Consider the following 26,104-nt stretch of genomic DNA (forward strand, 5'->3'; position numbering starts at 1 on the left):
CTTGAACTTCTCTTCAAAGAACATTGTATGGAATGACTCTTGGGGTAAAAATTTTAAAAGGACAGTTGTTGCATACCATTTTAATTTTATTGATAAGGATACACATGGAAGGGTTGGTAATAGTTTAAGCACAGCTGCCAAAGCAAGAAATACCTAAGCAGAAGAGAAGGTGGAATCTAGTGATATCTAAGCCGAAAGGCATCAGACATCTTAATACGTCTCTAAATCAGAAATTTTTCGACTTCATTATATTACCATTTAAAGGTCAACCGACATTAAAGTTTTAAATATTGTAAAGGTTGGTTTCGAATCTTATCGATAATGAGTTAGTAGCTAGCTAAGGTAGCGATAGAAAAAGTCTCAGCGAGAGATAGAAAACAGAGAGATTGAGAAGGCGGTTTGATTAAAGGTCATAATAGTTGATACGATTTGTATGATTTAAATAAAAAAGAGAATAGAAAAATATTAGTCGTAATTTATCGATGTCTTTTAGAGGTTCTATGTACACCTTCCGAAGTGATCTGTTCGTTGTGTATATGTCGTAGCCAGATTACAAAACCTGTCATTTTATAAAACGCCTAGTCGTTTTATAAACGGCGGCCAGATTGTCAAATATTAATTATTATTAGTTAGCCTTTTAAAAAACGACGGCCAGTATTAGCCAGATACACAAAATTGATCCATAATTTCAGTTTTGCTTGGTTCGTTTAGTTACAATTCTTCTTGGTTTGTTTAGTACTCTAAAAATATGAATCCTGTTAAAGTAGCTGATATGATGAAGGAAAATTCAGTAAACAGCTTCGAGGAAAGCGACATTATCGTAAAAAATATTCCAAATGAGACAGAACCAGATTCAGAGATCTTTAACATTGATGACATACCAGTTGTCTTGCAGGATATTGTTGTGAGAGAAGAAGGTCCTTGTAATGGGCATTAAAGTATTTCCGAAGTGGTAGTAATGGATCAGGATAATGTCGAAGAGAATAATTATATGGATGGTAATATTATTTTACAGGCAACGCATGAAATAAATCAGGTTGAAGAATTTCCAAGTTTTTTGGGTAATGGGTTAACTTCGGGGTCAACGATTATTAACTGTAAAACCGAAAATGAAAATGTTTTTAATAAAGAAAATGGGGCAAAACGAAAATTGTGCTCATCCTGTGATGAAAGCGAAGCGATATGCAATCTTTGTGAAAACACAAAGAACACAATGTACAATTGGCCAAAACGTGCAGCTGACCAAATGGCTCAAATAACTAAAATTAAATTCAAGGATTTGCAAGTGGGGGAGCATATATCTGTGGAAGTTCCAAAATTTGATAGGGGTCTCCTTGACCCAAAAGACACTAAACTAGGAAATATTCTGGATATATAAAATGGGGTATACCAGATAGGTACAGAGCATGGTCGCCTTAATCGATGGTTTTCCAGAGACGAATTAAATCCAGTTGGCAATTCTAACTTTAATCCGTTTGTGACACCAGATATCTCTCTAAGGGAAGTAGTTTCTAAGGTTTCGCAATTTGGAGGACAAGGTTTTAAGAAATGTCAGTGCAAACCTAGTAAACTGCAATGCTGCACTAAGAGATAGTAGGTGCCATTTTAGTGGTCCATGTTCCAATAAATGAACTTTTTTTTCATCAACGCTTATTTTGTTTTTTTTTATTTAAGTATGCTTATGTATACATAATACATAAGAAGAATATTAAATGTTTATTTATTTTTGTATTTTTAGTGTTTTTTATTAATAAATAATAAATATTTATTCATTTGTTTTATTCAAAAAATAAAGCGTATTAATATATTCATCTAACTGTCTTATAGCTACAAGGACAATTTTTTATCTGCTTAGTGCTGCCAAATATGTATGTTGATATCAATAATTTATATTTTATTAAATACTTTTACAAACCGACTATACTCCTATTTTCTAGGATATAAGATATGTTCAGGAAATACAGAAGAAATATAAATTGGGTTTACATGCCTGGAATGAATAAAATAATAATGCCTCTAAATGTCTGCAATACATAAGATATTATTTAAAGAAAATTGGAATGTAGGATTTAATTTGAGGCGTCATGTTAATTCGTTTATGGTAACTAGTTGTATATGAGTCATAGCAGACAAAGAAATCCTAGAACCAGAAAAACAGTAAAATAGAGAAGGCAGTTAAGAGATGACCTTTTATAATAATAATAATAATAAAAAAAAGAAAAAGTCACTCAAAAAGCAAAAAAAAAGTATAAATAGAGGCACACAGACAGTGAAAAACACTATGTTATTTCAATCTAAATAAGAATATTATTTGTTACACACACAAAGTCTAATATTTTAAATTTATTTACAAGGTGCAGTATTACAGTTAACAAATTTTTTCTTCTTATACTTAAATTGTGTACATCTGTTTGATAGGTCACCTTTCTAACTAGATATAGTAGAGTTTCCCATTTAAGCACCTTATAAAAAAAAACAAACAGAATGCAGCAATCGTCGATTTTCCATATTTAGCCATGTCCTTTAGCTTATGATATACAGATCGTGTTTTCGTTCGTTACTTATAGGAAGCCGCATAGAGGCGAAATTTTGCAACGTCGCACGTGTACGAGTGCCTGCGACAGAGCACCACCCCGGCCGGCCCGATGACGGGATTAGTAACATCTGACTTTCGTGGGAGCTGCGTCGTTTGGCGACACAATGTCCCAAAATATTACGCGAAAATCCAGGCATTTTTAAAATATTTATTCTAATGCGGGTTTTACAGACATGACAATATGCTGTGTTTCGCATAATGAAAATTAAAGCGTTATTCTAATAAAAAATAAAATATCAACTCTGATAAAAATATAATAAAAAATCAGAAATAAAACTCTAATAAACAAACTTAACAACATATCATTTTTTAAATAAAAGGCTCAAATAAACCGCCTTTCGCTAAACAAAAACTTAGCCTATCGTAAAAGCTATTTCGCACCTCCAAAAGAGTTTCAGGTAAAATGGAATTTGGCACCTTCGACAATTTTATTTCGCAACTCCTCTAAATTTGTTAGCCTACTAAATTCATGCTTGTAAATGGTCTGCTTAAGGTAACCCCACAGATAAAAGTCATTTGGAGACAAATCTGGAGATCTAGGAGGCCATTTGATATCGCCAATCCCACTAATAAGGCGGTTAGGAAAAGTATTTGCTAAAAATTCTTTTACCCTAACCGCGTTATGAGCAGGACAGCCATCTTGCTGAAAATAAACCGATCCCAGGTCTACATCAGGTAGGATTTAAATGGCAGGAAGAACTTGGTTTTGCAGCAACTCAAGGTACTTTTGGGCGTTTAAAGTGCCATCAATAAAAAAATGGCCCTATAACATTGTCGCCCAAAATACCTGCTCAAACATTCAATTTCTGAGGATACTGGGTACAAAACTGAAAACTTCTGTGCTCGTTTTCCTGAGACCAATAACGAACAATGGAAGGATTGTGTTTGCCATGTAATGGAAAAGAAGATTCATCAGAAAACAAAATATTTTTTAAAAAATATTCGTTTTCATTTGCCTTTTCCATCATGGTTTCACAAAATTTCATTCTTCGCCACTGGTCTTCAGGAAATATTTCCTCACTTTTTGAATACTTGAAACGTTTGTACCCATACTTTTTCCAGATACGGGCAACAGTTTTTTTGCTCATTCCCAGTTCCTCTCCAACACTTCTAGTGGACCGTGTCGAATCAAGTTCTAGGGTACTGCAAACTATTTCTTCCCGCCGTTCTATATCCTGGACCACTTCAACAGGTCGTTCTTGACGTTTTGTGTGGCATTTTTTACAATCTTGAAGACAAAAAGATCAAGTTTCAAAATTTGTAACCACATTTAAAACCGTTTTTGCACAAGAAATCGGTCTATTCTCAAATGTCACTGAAAACAAATCTCTACATTGTACTGCCGAATTGCCTCCATAAAACCATTTAATTAGTTGAACTCTTTCGGAGGGGTATAAACAGCCATAGCGAAAAAAACATGAAAATAACTAATGCAAAAAATTATTAATGTAACGTACAGAAACACAGGAAAGTGAGGTCTGCTGACTCCCGGTTCAAAAAATAAAAACGAAAAATTCCGCCGCCTGCAAGCCGCAACCAAGCGGAGTTGCTATTAATTTGGGTAATACGTAGCTCAAGATAACATGACCTGTATATGCTCTCTTCTTATTATGCCAAATATAAGCCTAATGCAAGAATTTTGGAGTTTCTGTATTCTATACTAGTCACAATAATGAAGACAGGGCCCATAGATGGTATCGCAGAAGCTTGTTGATAATAACACAAGGGAATTGCAAAGCATTTTTTTAATGTTGACATTTAAAAAGTGTCTCTGGGAAAAAATAGATCTTAAAGCAGAATATCCAGTTTTTAATTTGAGCGTAATATGCTTTCTTGATGCGATTCTTAGCACTATTTTTAAAAATAATTTTATCGTTATTAAGTTAAATATTTTAATTACTCAAAAGGGCAGCTCTGTAGCTATCGCTACAGAAAATAATAGCTGTTGATTTAGCAGAGTTAATTTTTAAATGTAGCTTTTGAATTTCCGCCAGTAAGTTGCTAAGATCAGTATTAATTTTTTGATTGGCTTTGAACAACATCAGCGTAGTTATGGTGTTATATTATTTTTGTAGTCTGTAATGTATAAAGTGTATAGAGCAATGGGCCAAGAACGGCGTTTCCAACTTTGGGAAACGCCAATAATCACATCCAGGACTTTCGAAATTTTGACATTTAATGTTACCCTTTGCTTCCGGTCAGACAGATAAGAACATATTAAAGAAATGGCCGACTCGCAAAAACCTAAATGATGTAGTAATGCTAAAATAATGTTGTGATTTACCAAATCAAAAGCCTTGGAAAAATCTAAAAGAACCATCACGGTGGATAGGTTATTATCCAGAGCATACATTTGACCAACTTACAGAAGAGGAAGAGTTGAGAACTTTGGTCTTTGAGACTGTTATAAATATGAAAATAGGAAAGTTCCTCAGCATCCTCTATTGCCTCTCTATAAATTTTTCAGAGATATCTCTGTATTTAGCTTTATCTCTATTGTCTAACAAAAAAATAGAGGAAAATGCTGGCAAGAAACCATAATGGCTCAAAATATTAATATAAGTGTAAGAAAAATCAATCATCAAAAAAATCAAAAATCAAACATCTGTTACAAGCATCACAATATATCTCTTAGAGAGATTTATCTGTTTAGCTTTAGATTTCACATAATTTTCTCATTCCCCTCGTAAGAGAGAAAAAATCAATTTAAAATATCGCATTAAGATAGCTTCTTAGTAAATGAGCTTATTGATTCGTCTCACTATACATTTTTAATATTATAATCCAGAAACCTTCTTATAGCTTACTTTTTTTACCATAATACCCCACTTTTTTAAACTCTTTTAATCACGCATATCGTGTTAGTAAAGTCGATACCCCGAGAGATATATGAATAATATGGTTTCTTGGAAACTCTGGATTTCTAGTCGGTGAAGGTCTTGTATATGATTTATTTAGGTGTCGCCATATTTTATAAGTAGGTTGAAAAGAAGAGACAAAATTATGCCTTTTAAATTTCACGTCTGGAGATGAAAATTAAATTAATGGTTATAGATTTGGAATGGAATAATAAAAAGAATTATCTACTTCATCAGGGGAAATATTAGTTCCCTAAAGTAAAAAAATATAAGTGACTTAATTTGATAGTATATAAAATGCAAATTTAGAATAATCAAGAAAGGTAGTATTTATTGATTGAACAAGCTTAATATCCGTTAGTTTGAAAAGATCTATAATTTCCAAATGTGTTTTTTTTTTTAACAGTCCAAATTCTGAAAAAGAATGCCACTCGCCAGGAAAATTCTTAATTAAATGATTATATCAATATTTTCAGATATATTGGATAAGTTTTTACACGGTATTTAATCATATTCATTCAAGTATTCTAAAGGATATTATATGCCTTATATTTTTAAAATTTAGTCTTATTATGAATGTCTCTTTTTTTCATCACTAACCGAAATTAATAACGTCATACTTGGACCTTACTGCTATTATGTAATTGCATTTCCTTGAATGCAGAGACTCATGGCTGATTTATATTGAAGAATAGTGAAGCTGGTTGCATATAAACCATAGGATAAATTAGATAACCTTCCTAACAAAATTTTTGCTTTAATTCATATCTTTTTATATGGTATAAATAATTTTGAATAACTTTGTACAATATTCATGGAAGATATAGAGATAAAATATCATTGTATATTAAATATAACAAATCTACTAATAGCAGCTTCTGTACTATAAAATCAGCAAAACGTTCTCTCTTTCTGACACATGATGTTGATCACGATAACAGGTCGATAACGAGATAAACCGTCAAGTTATACGTGCAATACCATTAATTTTCTTTGGCATTTTACGGTAATACGTTCATCAATTACCTGGTCTCTGAGAAGATCGGCCTTTAGACAATAGAGATACTCGGAGCTCGTTACTCTTAACAATTATTTTCAATAAAGGTTTTTTATCGTTAATTGAACCGTATTGTTTTGGTTAACGAGAACATTAATAACGCCAAGATGATCCCGTTAAACGAAATTTAACCTCCAAGACGTGCACCCTGGTCTCAGTTAAAAATTCTCCGAAAATCCTAAAAAGGAAATCATGAATTTGTACTTAGTGCATGGATGAAAATGAAGGAATTTTATCAGTGCAGGCTACAATATTGTTATTTTAGTAAATGTATGTCTATAGCATCTAAAATTTGTCATTCTTGCATTTATTGTAATAAAATCTTATATTTCAGTGATCTTAGTGTAAGAAGAGAGTGTTCAAAGCAGCGAATTATAATTTATAATCAACAAAGTAGCATAATATTTCAATGCTATTTAAGGTTTTTTAAATATTATCAATTTTAAAGAACGAAATTCCTTTAAATAAACTAAATTTTCTGGATAACATTTTTAAGGCGTGCTGGATAGAAAATTAAGGATTCGTCATCTGCCTTAACTTCTTTAAGAAGTTATTGCATATTGTAATATTTATAAAAATGAATTTCAACGTCCATATATCTCAATAAACATTGTAATTTTTCGAAATACCTCATGAATAACAATTATTTAATTTTCGCGTAAGGAGTAAAAAAGGAATAAACTTTTTAGAATAAACAGATTTCTAGAATAGAATCAAAATAATAATCTAAATGAATTTAATAATTCAACTTGGAAGAGATATATACCACGATTTCAGTTCCTTGAAAGGAATGGGTTCAAGTGATTGAAATAAATAATGAACGACTTTTAATACAAGAAACAACTAAGTTATCTTCTTAAAAGAATAATCACTTTTTGTATTTTGCTTCCGTTTAGATAGCACTAAGCTTAGTCTATTCCACCTCTAGTGCCTTTTTTTTTGCTTACTATATTTAATCTACACCTGTTTCTTTCTCATTATCCTCCTTTCGTTTTTTTTTTCTTATTCTGCATTTACCTCTTTTCGCTTTATCATACCTGCTCCTTTCTCTCCGATAATTTTTTACTCGTCTTTTTACTTTTTCCTTACTAATTCTTTTCTCTCTCTTTTTGCTTTTTTCTTTTATCTTAATCTCTTTTCTTTTATCCGCATCTTTTTTTAGGTGCTTGATTGCAATAGTGACTTTGTTATCCCTATTTTTATTTTTTTTTTACCTCGATCCGGTCAAATATAAAATATTTTATATTGATATAATTTTTATTTTTCATTAATTTTCTCTGACAAATTTTAAAATAATCTAATACAAAATTCTTATATATGTATAACCCATATTTCCCCATATCGAACAACCCACGAAATGCTATTAAGTTTAATATCATGTTAAATCCATAACACGTGATCCGCATGTCAATTAGGATGAAAATGAATTACAAAATGATGGTAAATTGATGTAAGATGACTAATTTGGCTTTCATGTTTATTATTGAACCGCCACACAGTAAACCTCGATTAATCTCTTCAAAACACATACGACGTCGCAGCGAAAAGTTTTATCGCTCCAATATGTAAAGTAGCGGCATAAAAAAAGACCTTTCCATTAAGTAATACTACTAATATCATCCATTATGCATGCACACTTATCGCCCTCATTTTTCCTAACGACAAAATCTGAATGAGATTGCAGCAACTGCATACATATAACGCGTTACTTACTGCATAATAAAATAACACTTAAATAAGCCTCGTTAGCATTAAGTGGTAAAAAAAAACAGTCGTGGTATTTTAATTTTAATGGTAATTGAAAATTTGTTATCAATAAGAAGTTTATAAGAATACATTTTTGATTTTTTTTTGAATGTCATTACCAATTTACAAAATTATTCTTGCTATAAAATCAACTTTTCCTTTCTTTCTTGTTTTCCAACATATTTATTCCTCTCCTCTCCTAATCTTTTCTAAGATGATCAGATATCCTACTCCTCTCGACATACTTTTTTACATTTATTTATGTTTCTCAGTATTTCTTATTTTTTTATCTGTAACAAAATAGTTAATGTGTTCTGCTTAAAATTATAATTATGCGCGTAATACTAATTTTTTGTTATCTCGCATCTTCCTTAGTTTTTTTTTGTTTCATGCTCGGTATTCAAACTATTTTCTATTTATCTCTTCAACAGGAAATTTTTAAAATGTATAAATAGGGTATTTTTTGATGACGCCTAACCAAACATCAATTCATCAATGTTAATCGTTAATTACATCAATCAAATTTTTACTTTTCTCAATAGAAACAATTCTTGCTACATCTCTTTTCTCGATTATTTTTATTTAGTACCTCTTTAACTCTATTAATTTTACTACTTTCTTTCCTTTTTCTCTTTGTTTCTCTCGCGAATTGCATCACCGAAATTCTCTTTCTCTCTTATCTTATGTAGTTTTTTTTGTTTTTATGCATTTGTCTTCTTTTTCTCTATAACTCTTTCTTTGATCCGACATACTCCGTTTTTGATCCTTCCTCTTATTCTGTAGTATCGGTCATTTTCTTAGAACATTCAAAGGCCTTGCAATTTTCTAAGGTCTTTTAAAGCCTTTCAATGTTCTAAGGTTATTTTCTCTTTCTTTTTTTTCCATTTGCCTTAAGAGAGTAAAAGAGCCTTGCCTTTATTCCTCTATCTCTTTGCTTTGACTTCCGCTCTATTTGTCTTTTTCTTTACTTTGTGCACTTTTGAGTTTTGCTTCAGTGATCTACACCAAAGTTTAAACGCGCAGAATATATAATTTCTTAAATGTCAGAATTTGCTCCATTATTACTCATTTAATTACTCTTGCTTCAAAATCTATTTTTTCTTTTTCTCAACAAGATTATCAATTATCTCCTTATGTCTCTGTTTTGCTCTATGGGTTCTTCCTACTGCCTGTATTAGATGTAGATAGAAAAATTCTGTTTTTCTTGATGCACTTTCAACATGATTTTTACCCTTTATCTCTATTTCTTAGTATAAGATCTCTTTATTCTTTGCTTCATTCTTCACTTTTATCTTTTTTTTTCATAAGCAATGAATCCTTATTACAATATTATATTTTTAGAATTTATAAATGTGATATTTTTTGATGACGCCTAACCAATCAGCTTCCCGGTTAATTATACCAATTTTTTTTCTTGTTCTCAATAGAAATAATTCTTGCTTATTTCTCTTATCTTCATTTCGAATTATTTTCATTTAGTACCTCTTTCACTCTCACTTTCTTATGTATCTCGTATACTTTTTTTTATATAGATTGTTTCTTAGATAATTTTTGTATTTCTTTAAAGATGTATTTTCTCTGTCTCCTTACTATCTCGATGGTTTTCTCTTAATGCCTGTTTTAGACATGTATACTTGAATTTGGTTCCTACTGATTTTTTCTCAATCTCATCGTATTTCTTAAACGTTATCTCTATTCTATTGAAATGTTGAGTACACATATTCCTCAATAATCCTAATCGTATTTTTTTCTTCTTTTCTTTCATTATTTTTCATCTAGCTTAGTCACCTCTAGCATCTCCCTCTGATATTTGCATGTTTTCCTTAATTATTTCTCTGTTTTGCTAATTATTCCTAGTCTTGACTATTCTTTCATTATTTTACTACATTATTTCACTGTTCTTTTTTCAGTCTTTTTCTTTTTCTTTTGTCATTTGTTACCTCTCTTGCTTCGCATGCAAGGCATTCTATATTTAATTTTTGTTGTTTATTGTTCTTTCACCTTTGTTATACTTCGTCTTTTTTTTGTAACTCATCTTACAGTTATACTTCTTTTTTATCTATCATTTCTTCTTTCCTTTTTTTATCGCTCCTTGCATTCTGTTTTTTTATTTGCTACCTTATATTGCTACCTTGCTATTATCTTCACCACTTCGTCTTCGTCAAAAATCTTGTTCCTTTGGAGTGGATATGTTTTTAATGGGTTTTGAAGACTGAATGACTATTTTATCACATGATCTTTGATCTCGTGTCTTCTTCTTAATTTACCATTTCTTCTATTAATTACAGTTTTCCTGTGTCTTGTCCTCTGCTTATTTTTTTTTTGCTATGACTGTTTTAAGATCATTATTGCTTTTTTAAAAATATATAATCCATATATCCTTACTATACCTAAATGCTTCTCATTTTGTATCCTTTTTCTCTTCTTTCCTCTCTTCACTAGCGACTTGAATGGCCCAGTTTCTCTTACCCTCTTACCTTAAGTAATTTTCTTAAAAAGCAATTTTAATCACCTTTATCCGTGTTCTTTTCCTCTATATTTCTTCTTCTGATCCGATGTTCTCCCTTTCTGATCCTTTCTCTTACTTTGTTATTATTGGCTATTTTCTCTCCCTTATTTTTTTCCATCTGCCTTAAGAAAGAAAAAGATCATCTTTATCCTTCTGTGTATTAGCTGAAATCAGGACTTTCACGCCCGTTGCTTCTTTCTTTATTTTTTTCTTTCATACAACTTTCTATTATCTCATGAATTTAATGTGAAAACTTCTAGGTTGACTCTTTATATTGCCATTTCTATGAATCCAGATGCTGAAGTGCCTAAACATTGCGAAGACACAGTGTTCCATTACTGTTACAATGCATATATGATAATAGAATTTTTATGCCAAGAAGGTATGATATGCCTAAAAGATGTGACTAATATATCATATAAGCAAATAAATGCAACTGATATCATTTAATTAGCGGAAGATGTATCTAGAGACTGAATTGTGAGAGAATGAGATATTTACATGACCAAAGGAACTAGAATCTTTAGTAAGGTAAAACCTTAATATAATCCACTCTCACGCGTGAGGTATTTACTGCAATAACTGAATCATAAATATCAAGTTCTTGTTTGATTTTCATAGTGAAGCTTCAACGAGAGGTAGACGATAACTTGGTGGCAATCTTCTTCCTCATGTTCAATAATTATTTAATTATCTTCTAAAGACTCTAGCACGATTTCTTCAAAACCAACATTTCAATCATCATAATTTTACCAATTCAAGTTGATCCACATCCCTTTCACAAACCAACCAAACTCTTCTCACGTAACAACAAAAGCCATTAATGTGAACAGTATCAAAGGAAGGAAGAGCCCGTCCATTCATCTCTTTGGGCACACAAGTTGATTTCTCAACCTTGGCGACCTTGATAAAACCGTGGTGTAGGTTGGCAGCAGCGGAACGGACGTCGTTTGAGATTAGCATCTTACAAAATTACGCGTGGGCGTTCAATAATAAAATTGTCAGGTAATTTCTGCAAAATGAATAATTAATTGTTGTTTTGCCTTTTGCATGGCGTTCGTTCGTCTTGTCGAGGGCATCAGATTTAATAGGGCGAGATTAGATGGGAGAATTATGGTGTGTAGACATTATGAGAGTCGTAGAGGAAGTCATTATATGTAATACATGTAAATGTAGTTTTCTTGTCAGATTGTTGATTTATGAGATATCCGGAGTTGAAATTGAATAGATGCCAGTAGAGTGCTTGATGTACTTAGGAACCTCAGACTATATCTACATACTGTTGATCTATGTTTGCTACCATCATAAAATTGCCTTTGTTTCAAAGATAACTCAGGCTCAATAATGCTATAAAGAGTGAAATTATAGACTTAGCGGCAAGTTATCTTACAAATGAATTTCAAGGTCGCGAAGAAGAGAACATGGGAAGAAAAATATTTTTATTAAAGTTGCTACACCGAGATCAAGCTTAAAGAGGGAAAGTTTTGTGTAAGATGATTGGATCCTAAGATATCTGGGATTAAAGTTGTGACACCACCAGTAGAGACTCGATGGGTTAATTTGGGAAGTTTTGCACCATTTCTCAAAATCTATATAACTTATATTCGTAAAATAAGCTTTCCCTGATACGTCAACTATTTTATTTATGCTGATGGTTTAACTGAACTTACTAAATTCGAGAAAAGTTCAGGTATATTACAACTTAGCTTCGATTTGGGCTATTAAGTGTGAGTCTTATTACTTGGTAACTTGGAATAAATTCAGTAGTTCATTTACATGTTTTTTCAAGAAAATCTTTTTACCCGTCGATTAGTATTTTTAGTTCCCAAAAATAAGATATGACGTCATAGACGATTTTTGAAGAAAAACAAAAATTTACTCAAAAACGTAATGCCTATTTACTATTTGGCAATGCTCTAAACCTACTTGAAATGCATGTTCCTATAACTTCTGGACAAATTAATCTACATCTATGCCTTATTCTGTCACCTCCTCAATGTTAGCAAGCTTGAACACATAAACTTGGATTTCAAATATCCCGATAGAAAAAAATCTAAAGGAGCTAGTTCGGGAGATTTTGGTGGCCATTAAAAAGGTCCTATTCAACCAATCCATCTGCCTGGAAATATAATATACAACTTTAAACTTTTCATTGACCAGAGATTCACCAGAAGTAATAATAATATAATATTAAAATATTTTTATTTAACAAATGTTACAATAGACCTATTTGCTTACGAAGGCAAAGATTAGCTAGAAGCTACTCCTCTTGACCTTTATTGAAAAAAAAACTGAAAAAATGAATTAATTAATTAAATAAATAATAATTGTAACTACAGTACTTAAACATTATAGTTCACTATAAGTACGACAACAAATTCTCATAAACTAGCAGGTTATTTAAAATAATAAATAATAAACAACAAGATACCTCAACCTATTGATTCTTCCAAAAATAAATTACCAAAAGTTCTTTTAAATGAATACAAACTGTAAACATACGATTTTCTTTAATATTTTTTCTTAAGGTTATTGGGACAGAGCTGTTTGTTTGTCGGCCTCAACTGCCTGGAATTACAAATAAAATAAAATCATGAAACAAGAATTCCAGACAGTTGTTCCCGAGCAGGAGCCGGAATTACCTCAACTGCTTGGAACTCCTCAAAATTCTCGAAATTATAGGGATTCTACATTTGTAAATCCTGGGTTTTTTCCAATCCCAAACAATTAAAAGTTGTTGTTGAATTGCCTTAACTGCCTGGAATTGTAAATAAAATAAAATCATCAATCAAGAATTCCAGGCACTTGAACCTATGTTCAAGAATTATCTAAACTGCCTGTAATTCCTAAAAATATGCCAAAATTATAGGCACTATATAGTCGTAATTCCAATTTTTTGTTTAATTTTAGGAAATTGGAACTGAACTGTTTGTTTGTCTGCCTCAAGTGCCTGGAATTACAAAAAAAATAAAATCATGAATCAAAAATTCCAGGTAGTTAAGTCCACGTGCCGGAATCACCTCAACTGTCTGGAATTCCTCGAAGTTCCCCAAATTATAGTGATTCGACAGTCGTAAATCCTGTTTTTTTTCCAATCACAAGCAATTGAGTGAGTTGTTTAATTGCCTTAATTGCCTGAAATTGTAAATAGAATAAAATCATGATTTAAGAATTCCAGGCAGTTGAATCCACGTGCAAGAATTACCTCAGCTGCCTAGAATTCTTTTAAATTTCCCCCAAATTATAGGAACTATACAATCGTAAATCCTTGTTTATTTTCTACTTTCAAGCAATAGATACTGAGCTCTTTGACTGCCTCAACTGCCTGAAATAAAAAATAAAATAAAATTATGAAGCGAAAAGTCCAAGCAGTTGAACCCAGATGCCGGAATTACCTCAACTGCCTGGAATTCCTTAAAATTCCCAAAATTATAGGGATTCTCTTTTTTTCAATTTCAAGCAATTAAAAATGAGTTGCTGAATTACCTTAATTGCCTGGAATTGTAAATAAAATAGAATCATTAATCAAGAATTCCAAGCACTTGAATCTATGACTAAGAATTATCTCAACTGCCTGTAATTCCTAAAAATATGCCAAAATTATAGGCACTATATAGTCGTGATTCCAATTTTTTGTTTAATTTTAGGAAATTGGAACCGAACTGTTTGTTTGTCTGCCTCAAGTGCCTGGAATTACAAAAAAAATAAAATCATGAATCAAAAATTCCAGGTAGTTAAGTCCACGTGCCGGAATCACCTCAACTGCCTGGAATTCCTCGAAATTCTCCAAATTATAGTAATTCGACAGTCGTAAATCCTTTTTTTTTTCAATCACAAGCAATTGAGTGAGTTGTTTAATTGCCTTAATTGCCTGAAATTGTAAATAGAATAAAATCATGATTTAAGAATTCCGGGCAGTTGAATTCACGTGCAAGAATTACCTCAACTGCCTGGAATTCCTTAAAATTCCCAAAATTATAGGGATTCTCTTTTTTTCAATTTCAAGCAATTGAAAATGAGTTGTTGAATTACCTTAATTGCCTGGAATTGTAAATAAAATAGAATCATCAATCAAGAATTCCGGGCACTTGAATCTATGACCAAGAATTATCTCAACTGCCTGTAATTCCTAAAAATATGCCAAAATTATAGGCACTATATAGTGGCGTTAATTATCATGGGCACTGAATATTGATCTACAAGGGAAGAAGTCTTATAAATATTTAAGTGAAAATTAAATTTAAAATTATTTTCTTAAAATTAAATTTTGATTTTTTAAATCAGGAAACCTAATTTCGTATCAATTACCAGACCTTTCATTTATTAATATACAGTGTGTCCAAGATAAGGATTAGACATATAACATCAACCTCGTATCTCCTATAGCTGCCGAGATCTCTATGATAGACATCCTTATCTTGGACACACTGTATATTGTATATATGTATAAGTTTTAAATACAAAAAAAAAATGTTTTAATTTTTTTAATGCAAAAATTATTTTTTTTGCATTTATTATCTTTTGATTTATATAGGCTACACGCATAAAATAAGTTTTTCTATATACGACCGATAATTTACTTATATAGCTGACCTCAGTAGAGCCTGAATGCGTATCTTGCGTATCTTTTAAGTCTGTATCAGCTACACTTCTGAAATAAGTTGATTTTGAATGATTAAGTGATTCTTGTGTTTCTTCCAGAAGTTCTTCCTAAATAGCGTTGTCATCTGCATATACAATTATCATCCTACACTGCCAGTTACCAAGTAATTAACACAAGCGCGTTATTTCTCACTTGTTTACTTCTCGAAAAGCATACACACCATCCAACAATGGTTTCTTTTGTTTCATGCCCGGCGAGAATATCTCGCCGAAGTAACAATTAAGCATCGCATTGTTATACTTTCTAAACATCTGAGCTGATCGATCCGATCAATTACGACCAATTAGTTTTAATTCGATTAGATTCGTAATTTATCATCCTGTTAGATAATTGGCTACTGGCGGCAGTGCCAGTTTAGATTTAACTAAAGGTTATCCTATCCGATACATTGCCTTAAACGCGATTATAGACCGGGAGCTATTATAGGATTTATTTGTTTTTTAGTTGAGTAACGGCGCGTGTTTCTTAAATTAGAGGTTAATCCAGATGGCCTCGATAGTAAATTAGAGCTCTATCAACATTTTTTTTTAAATATAATTAAACTTATTTTCTCTGCCTCAGGTTTGATTCTTACCGCAATGTAAACTTAAATATTGTGTAATTGCGCCTAATACTGTTAGTTTTGCAATCTAAAATATCATACGACTAAGTACTTTGTGTAAACATCTTGTTACACGGGCTTTTTAATATGTTGTCTTTGCTAACTTTGCATATGCATTCACAGATCAAAAAATATAGAAAATCAACTTTAACGGGAATAAAATCGTTAGTTTCGTAAAATAGCAATATTACTAAGATATTAAATTTGTCGATAAAAATCCTGTATATTTCTCTCCGTTATTATAAAAAATCATTTGAAAATGCCTAATTTTGACGTTGATCACTGTTATTTTTTAAATATTCCGGTGTGTTGACAGTTTAGCAAATATTTTAGTGTTTTGGGCGCGAAGTTTAAATCTCTCATTTATCTGAAATTTAAACAGCATTTAGGTTTCTTTTTTTAATTTTTTTTTGAAATTAATTTTCTTAAGAGGCAATTGCCCAATGTACAAAAATATAAACCATTTTACAAGAGAAGAAAAAGCTTACTTAATGTGTAGTATACGTTGCGCAAAAAACATAACGTTACCTCATAAACATATCAAAAATAGATAGGGTTCAACTTAAATATTTTCACATGACGGTAATATATTCACAGAACTTTGGCTTTTAATAGGCTTAAAACTTCGGCTGTATTAATAAAACAATGCAACTTATCTAAATAATGGCTAGTAAGTTTGCCTGCCCTGGTAACAAAGGAACTATTTCGATAATAATAATAATAATAATAATAATAATAATAATAATAATAATAATAATAATAATAATAATAATAATAATAATAATAATAATAATAATAATAATAATAATAATAATAATAATAATAATAATAATAATAATAATAATAATAATAATAATAACTAAGGCTCAAAAACACCACCCTCGAAGTGCCACAGAAAGAGCTACCAAGACATCAGGGAGGTAGAGGATTGGCAGACATTGGCAAACAGTTAGACCGACAAATTTCAGTTCTGAGAAATTTCTTTCATGAAAAGGCTAGATCGTCCGCTCTACACCGTGCTATATGCGAGGTCGATGATTCTACACCTCTGAAATTGAAGAATCGCGAAATCGAAAGTCACCACGTCACTGATGAAGAAAAACATCGATCATGGGCACAAAAACCACTGCACGGGAGACACGTCAATGAGGTTCGCCAGGGACATGTCGACACCAACGCGTCGAACTACTGGTTAACTTCAGGACAACTGTTTCCCGAAACGGAAGGTTTCCTCTTGGCCATACAAGACCAAGTTATTCCAACTAGAAACTACTTGAAGTGCATTATTTCGGATCCTTCAGGACAGAGTGACAAATGTCGATATGGATGCCAAGTGACAGAATCCATTCAATACATAACGGGAGGATGTCAAACGTTTGCCCAAACTGAGTATAAGGCACGTCATGACTGCGTGGGAAAAATACTGCACCAAGAACTTGCAGTTAAACTGAACCTCTTGAAGACGGACAAAGTTCCATATTACAATTATACTCCAGAGCCGGTTCTTGAAAATGGCGAGTATAAATTGTACTGGGACCGAACTGTTCTCACCGACCAAAGAACTGTCAACAATAGACCAGATCTTATCCTGGTGGATAAGCGACTAAGGAGAACCACGCTGATTGACGGTGCTATACCTAATAGCAATAACCTCCAAGGAAAATACAACGAAAAGATCATCAAATATCGAGATCTTGAAGGGCAAATCAGACGGCAATGGGAGATGGAGCATGTTCAAACAATTCCGATAATAATCTCGTCAACTGGACTTATACCAAAAACCCTTGTAGAGAACCTCAAACAACTGGGACTAAGTGAGCACCACTACAAAAACATGCAAAAAGCGGTGCTACTGGGGACAGCACGGGTCGTCAGAAAGTTCATGGGTACAGAAGACCGAACACCATCCAGCAACAGCATCCAGCCCGACAACCTGGAAAGTGTCCCCTCAGAGCTTAATCCTTTTGATATCTTAGATATCTGGGATAAGTGAATGTTCCCCGTAAAACGGGAGTGTGATTGCCGCAAGGCAAAAATCCATAACAATAATAATAATAATAATAATAATAAATAACAAGTAGACGCTTCGCGTCTGCCGTATCCTCGGCTCTGAGTTCAAACCTGAGCCTCGGCATGATCCTTTGCCCAAGTTTTTCTTTTTTAGTACTTCGAAAAAATTAATATCTATAGTAAATACAGAGAGAAAAGGGAAGGTCTTATTATATATTATAATCAGAAATACATTTCATTTAAATATTATATGTATGCTTCAGAGAACCATGATGTGTTACAATACGCTCCGCTCTCAGGTAACTCGGATAAATATAACTAATATTGAATGATACCTTCTTATTTTATTATTATAATATGCTTTTTATTTTAAAACTCAATTTGGCAAAAATTTGTTAAAAGTCAAGAAGTATTTCCTAAATAAACCTTAAAAACCTAATTTCAATCAAATCGGACCAATAGAAAAAAAGTTTAAATTGTCACGTGACCTTAAGACTCAATATTTTAAAAATTTGTTAAAAATCAATAATTATTTCCTAAATAAACCCCAAACACCAAATTTCAATCAAATCGGACCTATAGGAAAAAAGTTCTGGTAGTCACGTAACCCTAAAACTTAATATTTAAAAAAATTTCAAAAAATTAATAATTCAATCAATCAATCAAACATGCTTTATTGTCAAAAAATAAAAAAAAAATTCCACATAAAATAATAATACGTATTAAATCCCGATTAGAATTTTTGTTATCATTAGGACCCACTGTGTTGTAATTTTTGTCTAGCAAAATGCTTTGTGTAGACACTGGGTTGCATGAATATTATAATAATACACCGTAAATTCTAAAACTTCAAAACTTTGCCAAATTATTACGGCTAAAAGAAGACGATTTGGTAAAAGATATGCCTATATTCAGATTCTCCAGAGTCTCTTGAATAATTCCATCCAATTTCAAGAAGTTCTAAGCTATTTTAAGCATTTTATCAATGAAATTAAGAAGCAAGTCCCTGCCGATTCATCCACGTTAACGCCATGTTGTCAAAATCGCCGTAAAAGTCGGCATTAAAATCGCGCGTAGACGTCAAAATCGATTATTTTCACACGATGTTTTAGGGTATAAAAAAAGGTTTTTATCTTATGATTTGTACATGGAAAAATAGTATAAAGTCTTAGGAACAGATTTACATCAATTCTGGACCGATTCCAATTGGTTTTAGTAGTTAAATTTCGATTATAAAAAGGGTCTTTTTTCGGCGAAAATCGCTGTTTTCGTTGCCATGGAGACGCGACCATAGGCTTGTTGACACAGACCTTGTCCCTATACTTTTACATTGGGTGCTGGACCGCTAACTTTATTGTACCATGCGTTGGCTCCCGTGGGTGTCGACGGTATGACTGGTTGATTGGAACGGCTTTTTTTTTGGGTTTTTCTTAAATAACAGCGCGTTGCGGAAAAACGGTAACATTTGAAGAAAAACGGTTTTTAGTGCATTATAGCCAGATAGTTTCCGGTTGTTTTGGAGAAAAAATGGTTCTCCCAGTTCTATAGATATGCCAGTATTAAGCGTCAAAGTTAATTGCGACATAGTCTACGTAGAAGATTGTAGACTATGTCGAAAATAGATTTTAAAAAGTTCTTAAAATGCTAAAAGTTTGAAATCTCTAGGTGCAGGCATTAAAAAGTTATTAAGAAAAATTAAAAAAATCGGTCAAAAAAAGGCTCAAAAAGGGGTTCATATTTGTTAATACAACTCACCCTGTATAATACTTAATAATGTTTGAGCTCGTTTATCTTGGAAGGACTTGCTTTTTGAAAAAAATAGTTTTAACAAAAAAAAAAGCTACATTTAAGTAGAAAGGAGCTGTTTTGTCCGCATTGTCGGGAACGTTACCGTTTAGGACCCACAACCGTTTAAGTCAGCGAGGTACCGCGCAAAAAGTTCAAAATTCATTCACAGAAAAATCCAACTTCTAAAGGGTTTATCTTAAATAGCGCCCTTTAGAAGCTGCTTTATATAAAAGCCTTTAACGTCAATGAGTTTTAGAAAATTCGGCTCAGTCAGTTTTCCACAACGAATTTTTTCGTCAAAAACCCGTTTTTTGCCACGTCCAAAATTTTTATACCATTATATTATACGCTCATCCTTCGTCCATAAAACGGTAAAAACCCGTAAAAAAATTCGCGATAGAACCAAAGTTATTAGCGTTTATGTGACGCAGGGTACGAAAATCCCTCAATTTAGTTAGACGCGTTCTTACAATACGCTTCTTGTATTGTAATAATCAATAATATTTATTTAGCACTTGGCTAGTTATTGAAAAGTAAAGAATTTACAAAGCATATTGTTAGTTACAAAAAATAAACATTATCTTATTAATATGTGTCCTTTAAAAATATACAAATACTTTTATTAAAAAATTTTAAATTAGGTGCACTCTTTATTATTTCTGGAAGGGTATTAAAGATGCGCGAACTCCCTCACAAAATAAATATTTTTGTAAGGCTATCGTTTTAACCGACTGTATGTTATAATTTTGCATCGAACGAATGTTATAATCATGAAAACCTGTCCTTTTTTTTTAGAAAATCGTTAAAATATCTTGGTGATTGTTCATGCTCTATTTTATATATTAAAACAAAGTTCGCCTTTTTAACCTGCCCAACAGACAACCAGTTTAATGCCTGCAACATGTTTACTATTGGGGTATATTTATTACAATTAAGGATAATATATATATTTATTTTCCTGATTGATATATATTTTCCTGAGTACAAGATATTAATAACATACAACAATAATTAAAGTGTGGTAAAATAATTGTGTTATATACAAGTGTTTTTGTCCATTGTGACAAATAATTTGAAATGCGACGAAAAAACCAATCTTTTTACCTAGTTTCTTACATAGATAATCTACCTGATTAGAAAAACTAAGCTGGGGATCCAAGAAAATACCTAAATATTTTATTTCAGAAACAAAATCAATTTTAGAGCCATTTATGTTGAGGACTAATCCCATCTCGGCATATTTTTTACAATTTGTCTTTGAACCTATTACCATGCATTTTGTTTTTGATGTGTTCAGTTTTAATTTATTTTGGCGAAGCCAGTCATACATGATTTTCAACTAGTCGTTAAGAGTATTTGATATTTCTCTAAAATTATTGCCTGCTACACAAATAAGGGTACCATCTGCAAATAAATTAACAAATAATTTGACAATAAAGCATTCAGACCAATTTCACTAAGTAAATATGGAGCGGAAGATCCAGAATGAGGAGCCTTCCTTTTGAAGGGAATGTATCCGAAAAATATAGTGCTGAACTTAAGGATATAGAATATTTTAGAATATTGGAAAGCTAGAAGTAGCATGCCATAAAACTATTAGGAGTTTGCTTGCTTGCTTATGTAGAAATTGTAAAAAAAGTTTCAACAACAAACATCGTAAAAATTTGTCACTTAATTTGACAGATACAAAACATTACTACTGTTTCTCCTCAATAAAATACGATTTTTTTAAAATAAACTATGATAAGATACTCTTTCATGAAGTCGATATTCAACGTTAAATAAATGTGGATCATGTATTTAAAAAAAAAGATAGTGAGAAGGCAACGCCGCTCGATCCTATTGTTGATGCCACTGACATAAGGAATCACTACCACGTCGTGAAATAATATTTACATTTAAATATTTCTTAATATTTCATATTTTAAGATACACATTTTTAACATTTTGCATCATTTTATTGTAATAAACAAATATCATAAAGTTTTACATCACTTTATATCACTTAAGATAATATATACAGTATTGCTATATCAGAAACTAATCTACCTAATGTCTTTATTGAAAATATATAATACTATATATAGTTAGATAGTTGTACTTAGATATTATGCCATTTTTCTGCCAACACAGCAACGGAACATCAAGTAAGTTCTGTTAGAAAAACCATGGACAAAACTCCAATTTTTTTATAGTATATTAATAGTTAAATATTTTCAAAAAAGTATCTAGATTTCTAAATATATTCTCATTTCACTTATACTCTTGTTTCACATACCCATTCGCATTCAAGTTTTCAGTCAGGCTTATTTCTAAAATCCCCTAATTTTCCGTTTATCAAAACGGTTCCCCCATGATGTAATATTTATGACAGTATGAAAAGACCGGCTTTAATTACTTTTTTTTCATGATACAGCACAAACGACACAAGTCTTTATCATTGTAACAGTTCACAAAAACACTTAAATTAGACCTTTTCTCTTTTTCAACCAGAAACTGAATAAAAAATACAGAACCGCACAAATGCATGTAACCACGAAGCCGTTTGACTTTGACAAGATGACATTTCGCTTATGCTTGCGGTATTGTTGCCATGTCACATTTTTTAGAAGAGCTAGTAAAAAGGATGTAATTTTTTTTTGGATTTAAAGATGTTATATATTTAGAATAGGTTATATCTATTTCTACATTTTATTTTTAATCCAAAATCTAATACAAATAAATTATATTATGTGTTAGTCTGTGACTTAAAATTTCCTCTTCGAAAATATATGTAAACTTGACAACACAGAATCGGTAAATATGTTTGTAAAAAACCCCCTTATCCTGAGAGTGGACTCAAACAAAGTTGTTGTTTACTGATTCTAGTCTTTTAATGTTCTAAGGTGCTGCATCTGTTCAATTATCTGAATGTAGTTGTTTTATTCAGGTGGCCAAACACATGAACCACACTCTAGGTGAGGACGAACTAGTGCATGAAATCTAGTATTTATGTAGTATAAAGAGAATGATTAGGTTTATTCTCACTGCAATATTGTTACAAGTTTCCAAACCATTCTTGATGCGCATACGTAAAATATTACAACTTCTGATCGATTTGAAACCGTCTGTGCGAACATCAAATACGGGTTGAGTGGAAAAGAAAAATAACCTCACTTTTTTATGCCAGTGGAAAATAGAAAAATAAATAAAACATAAACAAAAAAAAATCACTACAACCTTAAAATAGCTGTATATTATTAAAATTTTAATAGAGTTTAAGATTGTGTGATTATTTGCTACTTCAGGGCTTATTCTAAAATGGTCGAGAAATTCTATTCTATTAAATTGGGACTCAGTTTTATCAAAATAGTTTTGATTTTTGGGCCTTATCCGTTTTTCAAGTAAATCTTTAAAAGTCTGTGTCGAAATCAACATAACTCAGAATCAACAAAATTCTGATCAGATTCTTTCGACGATTCAAAATCACTCATTTCCTTAAGGTGTATTTTTAGACTAATTCAACAATTTAAAATACAATTTTTCAAAACGAATCAGGTACTATACAAAACGACAAAATACAAAGAACAATTTAAAGGTTATGTTCATATTCCGAAGATCAGCGTTGACTGGCTACACGAATTCTCTGACACTTTGCTTGAAATAAATCCGAAAACAAGTCTGACTATCAGATGACAATCAGAAATTTGTGTAAGAACATCAAACTTTTGATTTGAAACCGATCAGAAGTTTCTGTGCGAACGCATTTTACTCTATTGCGCAGGTTTATTTGTTTAAAACTTGTTTCTTACTGCTGTGAGAACAAACCTAATGTTGTGACATTAGGAGAAAAACTAAAATGAGTGTCTGAAGTTATAATAAGGTCTTTTACACTAGATAAAACTTCCAGAGGACCGCTATTAACAGTATACAGCTTATTAAGCCGACCTGTACCACGAATGAAATATATGGAATGGCATGTACTGATATTTAGGACCATATTATTAGCGATGCCCAAGTAGCAAGTCATTTCAAGTCAACCTGAAGTTTGAGGCAATCATCCGAAGTTGAGACTCTATGATAAGTTTTGAGATCATCTGCAAATTTCAGATAGTAGCTGCTTATGAAAGAATTCCCAATATCATAGTTGAAGATGTTAAAAAGTAATGGTCTCAAGTGGGATCCTTGCGAAACTGTAGATTAAACCTGTACTTATTTGCTTCAGAATTGGACAGTCTATCAATCTGCCTACATTAAGATAAATTACTTTTTAGCCACAGATATAGGGAACCAGTAAGGTCGTACTTGCTTAGTTTAATTAACAAAATTGGATAACTGACGCGGTCAAGAGCTTTATTGAAGTTCATATACACTGCATGTACGTTACAAAGCTTGGATTTTAGAAATCAGGGAAAACACTCGTTTTTAGTGATTAATTGAATAATATGAGCAAAGGTGTTGAGATAATAAAGCTTCAATGTTTTAGGAAGATAAGAGGCAATCTATTGAGGCCAGGACCCTCTCAAGCCTCGAATAAATGTCAGAGATTGTTATGCCCAACTCAGAAACATTCGAATTAATTATAACTTGATTTGCAGATACAGGATCGTTAAAATTAAGTGGTTCATTGCTATACATTTCGGAAAAATACCTAGAAAGCATGACTATATCGATAGGAGAAGAGCATTTAAAGTTTTCGAAAAATATCTCTTGAGGGACTGCAGTGTTGTATTTTTTATTGTTTACAAATTCTCAAAAGTTTCGCAGATTATTCCCAAGAGATTTTTTTGTCGGCATCTAATTGTGAATTCATACATTTCTTGTGTGCCCTCTTCTTTGCAACTATTAACTCTTTTAACTCTGATGAAAACGAATATGGAAATTTTTTAGTAGAATATTTCTTTAACTGAAGATTGCGGTGCAATTTCATAGAATTTTCACATATCGTTCAAAGTTAAATTCATTAACTGTGTATCGAGGTCAAACTGCGATAGAAAATCCCAAATGGCCTCCCAGTTAACCGATTTAAAGTCCCTATTAAAAATACAATTCATTTGAATTTCTGTTACGACCACACTCCACAGATCAGGAAACAGTTGCATCTAAGGAAAGTGTTAATACCAAGTCTAGAATTGAGTCAGTATAATTTGAAATATGGTTGACCTGGAAAAATTTGTATATGGCACAAAGGCCAGACTCATATCGAATAACAATAAAAATGTTGATCGTTTTGCTAAAACGTTGTTGGTCCTCAATTAAAAATGACCGAACTAATCCGTTTTGAAAAATAGTGAGTGTTCTTACTCAATTTAAAAAAAAAGCCTCTTAAATCTCCAATTGGTTACCTAGGCTATAAACAGAGAAAGAGATCCGTCTTGGAGTAACAGGATTACAGATCTGAAATTGGTCAATATAGGTGTACAGAGAGAAAGAGAGAGTCCGTCTTGGGTATCAAGCATAACTCATCACCATGAATTCAAGATCTTTGTAGCTCCTTCCTGTTGTTAAGAACCTTAATGTAGCTGTGAATTTTTAGGGCGAAATTGCTTTTTGCATGAGAGTGATTTGTTTGTGTATGTATGGACTCACTAACCGGAATAGATACATGTAGATTTTCATATCCCTTGTTAAGTAATTATGTAAATCTTCAGGCTCACTACGTAATTTTCGCACTAAATTTACGTAGAAGAACCTTTCTCTTTTCAACAACTACATTCTTGACCATCGTGAATGTCCAAAAGCTTCTCTTTTTTTATTTCATTATGACACAACGCTATTATCGACAAAAGAGTTTTTCTCCAAGCCCTACTAAAAGCTGATAAAAAAACGTACATTAAAACTCTCAAGTATGTGCGCTAGTGCTTTAAGCATCATGCTGAATGCTTTTGACTGACAGGTAAGATGTAAGGTGAAACGTTATGTCTAAACCAAGCTTCGCACATTACATTTTTACAATAACGAGCAAGCTCTTTATCGATGATAATTGCAGCTTTTTGGACAATATGATTAATTATTTAATTCTTTTTAATTAAAAAAATTGGGAAATTTTAGATTGGAATGGAAATTGGGAAGATTTAGATGAGAAAAAGTACAGAAACTCACTTCAAAAAGAGATAACCAAAGATTCGTGGGAAATTTAAAAGAGAAAAAAAGCATTAATATATTACAACGGTCACAAAACGCTAATAAATTAATAAGTTCAAAAAATAAATTTAAATAACTCACTTAATTAATATGTATTAAGACCAAAAAACAACAAACATTTATTACAAAAAAAGCAACAAAAAAAATACATTT

General features: G+C 31.8%; 1 protein-coding gene and 1 long non-coding RNA gene across 4 annotated transcripts in view; one reads left to right on the forward strand and one right to left on the reverse strand.

Annotated features, from left to right (window-relative positions):
- Window positions 1-26,104, forward strand: part of LOC126746338 (GAS2-like protein pickled eggs) — a 223,629-nt gene that overhangs the window by 172,881 nt on the left and 24,644 nt on the right. The window lies entirely within an intron of this gene.
- LOC126746492 (uncharacterized) lies at window positions 13,166-14,551 on the reverse strand. 2 transcript variants are annotated; one of them, XR_007663908.1, is made up of 5 exons: window positions 14,253-14,551; window positions 13,972-14,091; window positions 13,787-13,901; window positions 13,409-13,716; window positions 13,166-13,334 (listed from the first exon to the last, which is right to left on the reverse strand). It is a non-coding gene; the product is annotated as an uncharacterized LOC126746492 (long non-coding RNA). The 2 variants fall into 2 exon arrangements; XR_007663907.1 differs by having other exon boundaries at window positions 13,166-13,716.

This window comes from Anthonomus grandis, chromosome 2 (genome assembly GCF_022605725.1).
Source record: "Anthonomus grandis grandis chromosome 2, icAntGran1.3, whole genome shotgun sequence".
Classification (NCBI taxonomy): domain Eukaryota; kingdom Metazoa; phylum Arthropoda; class Insecta; order Coleoptera; family Curculionidae; genus Anthonomus; species Anthonomus grandis.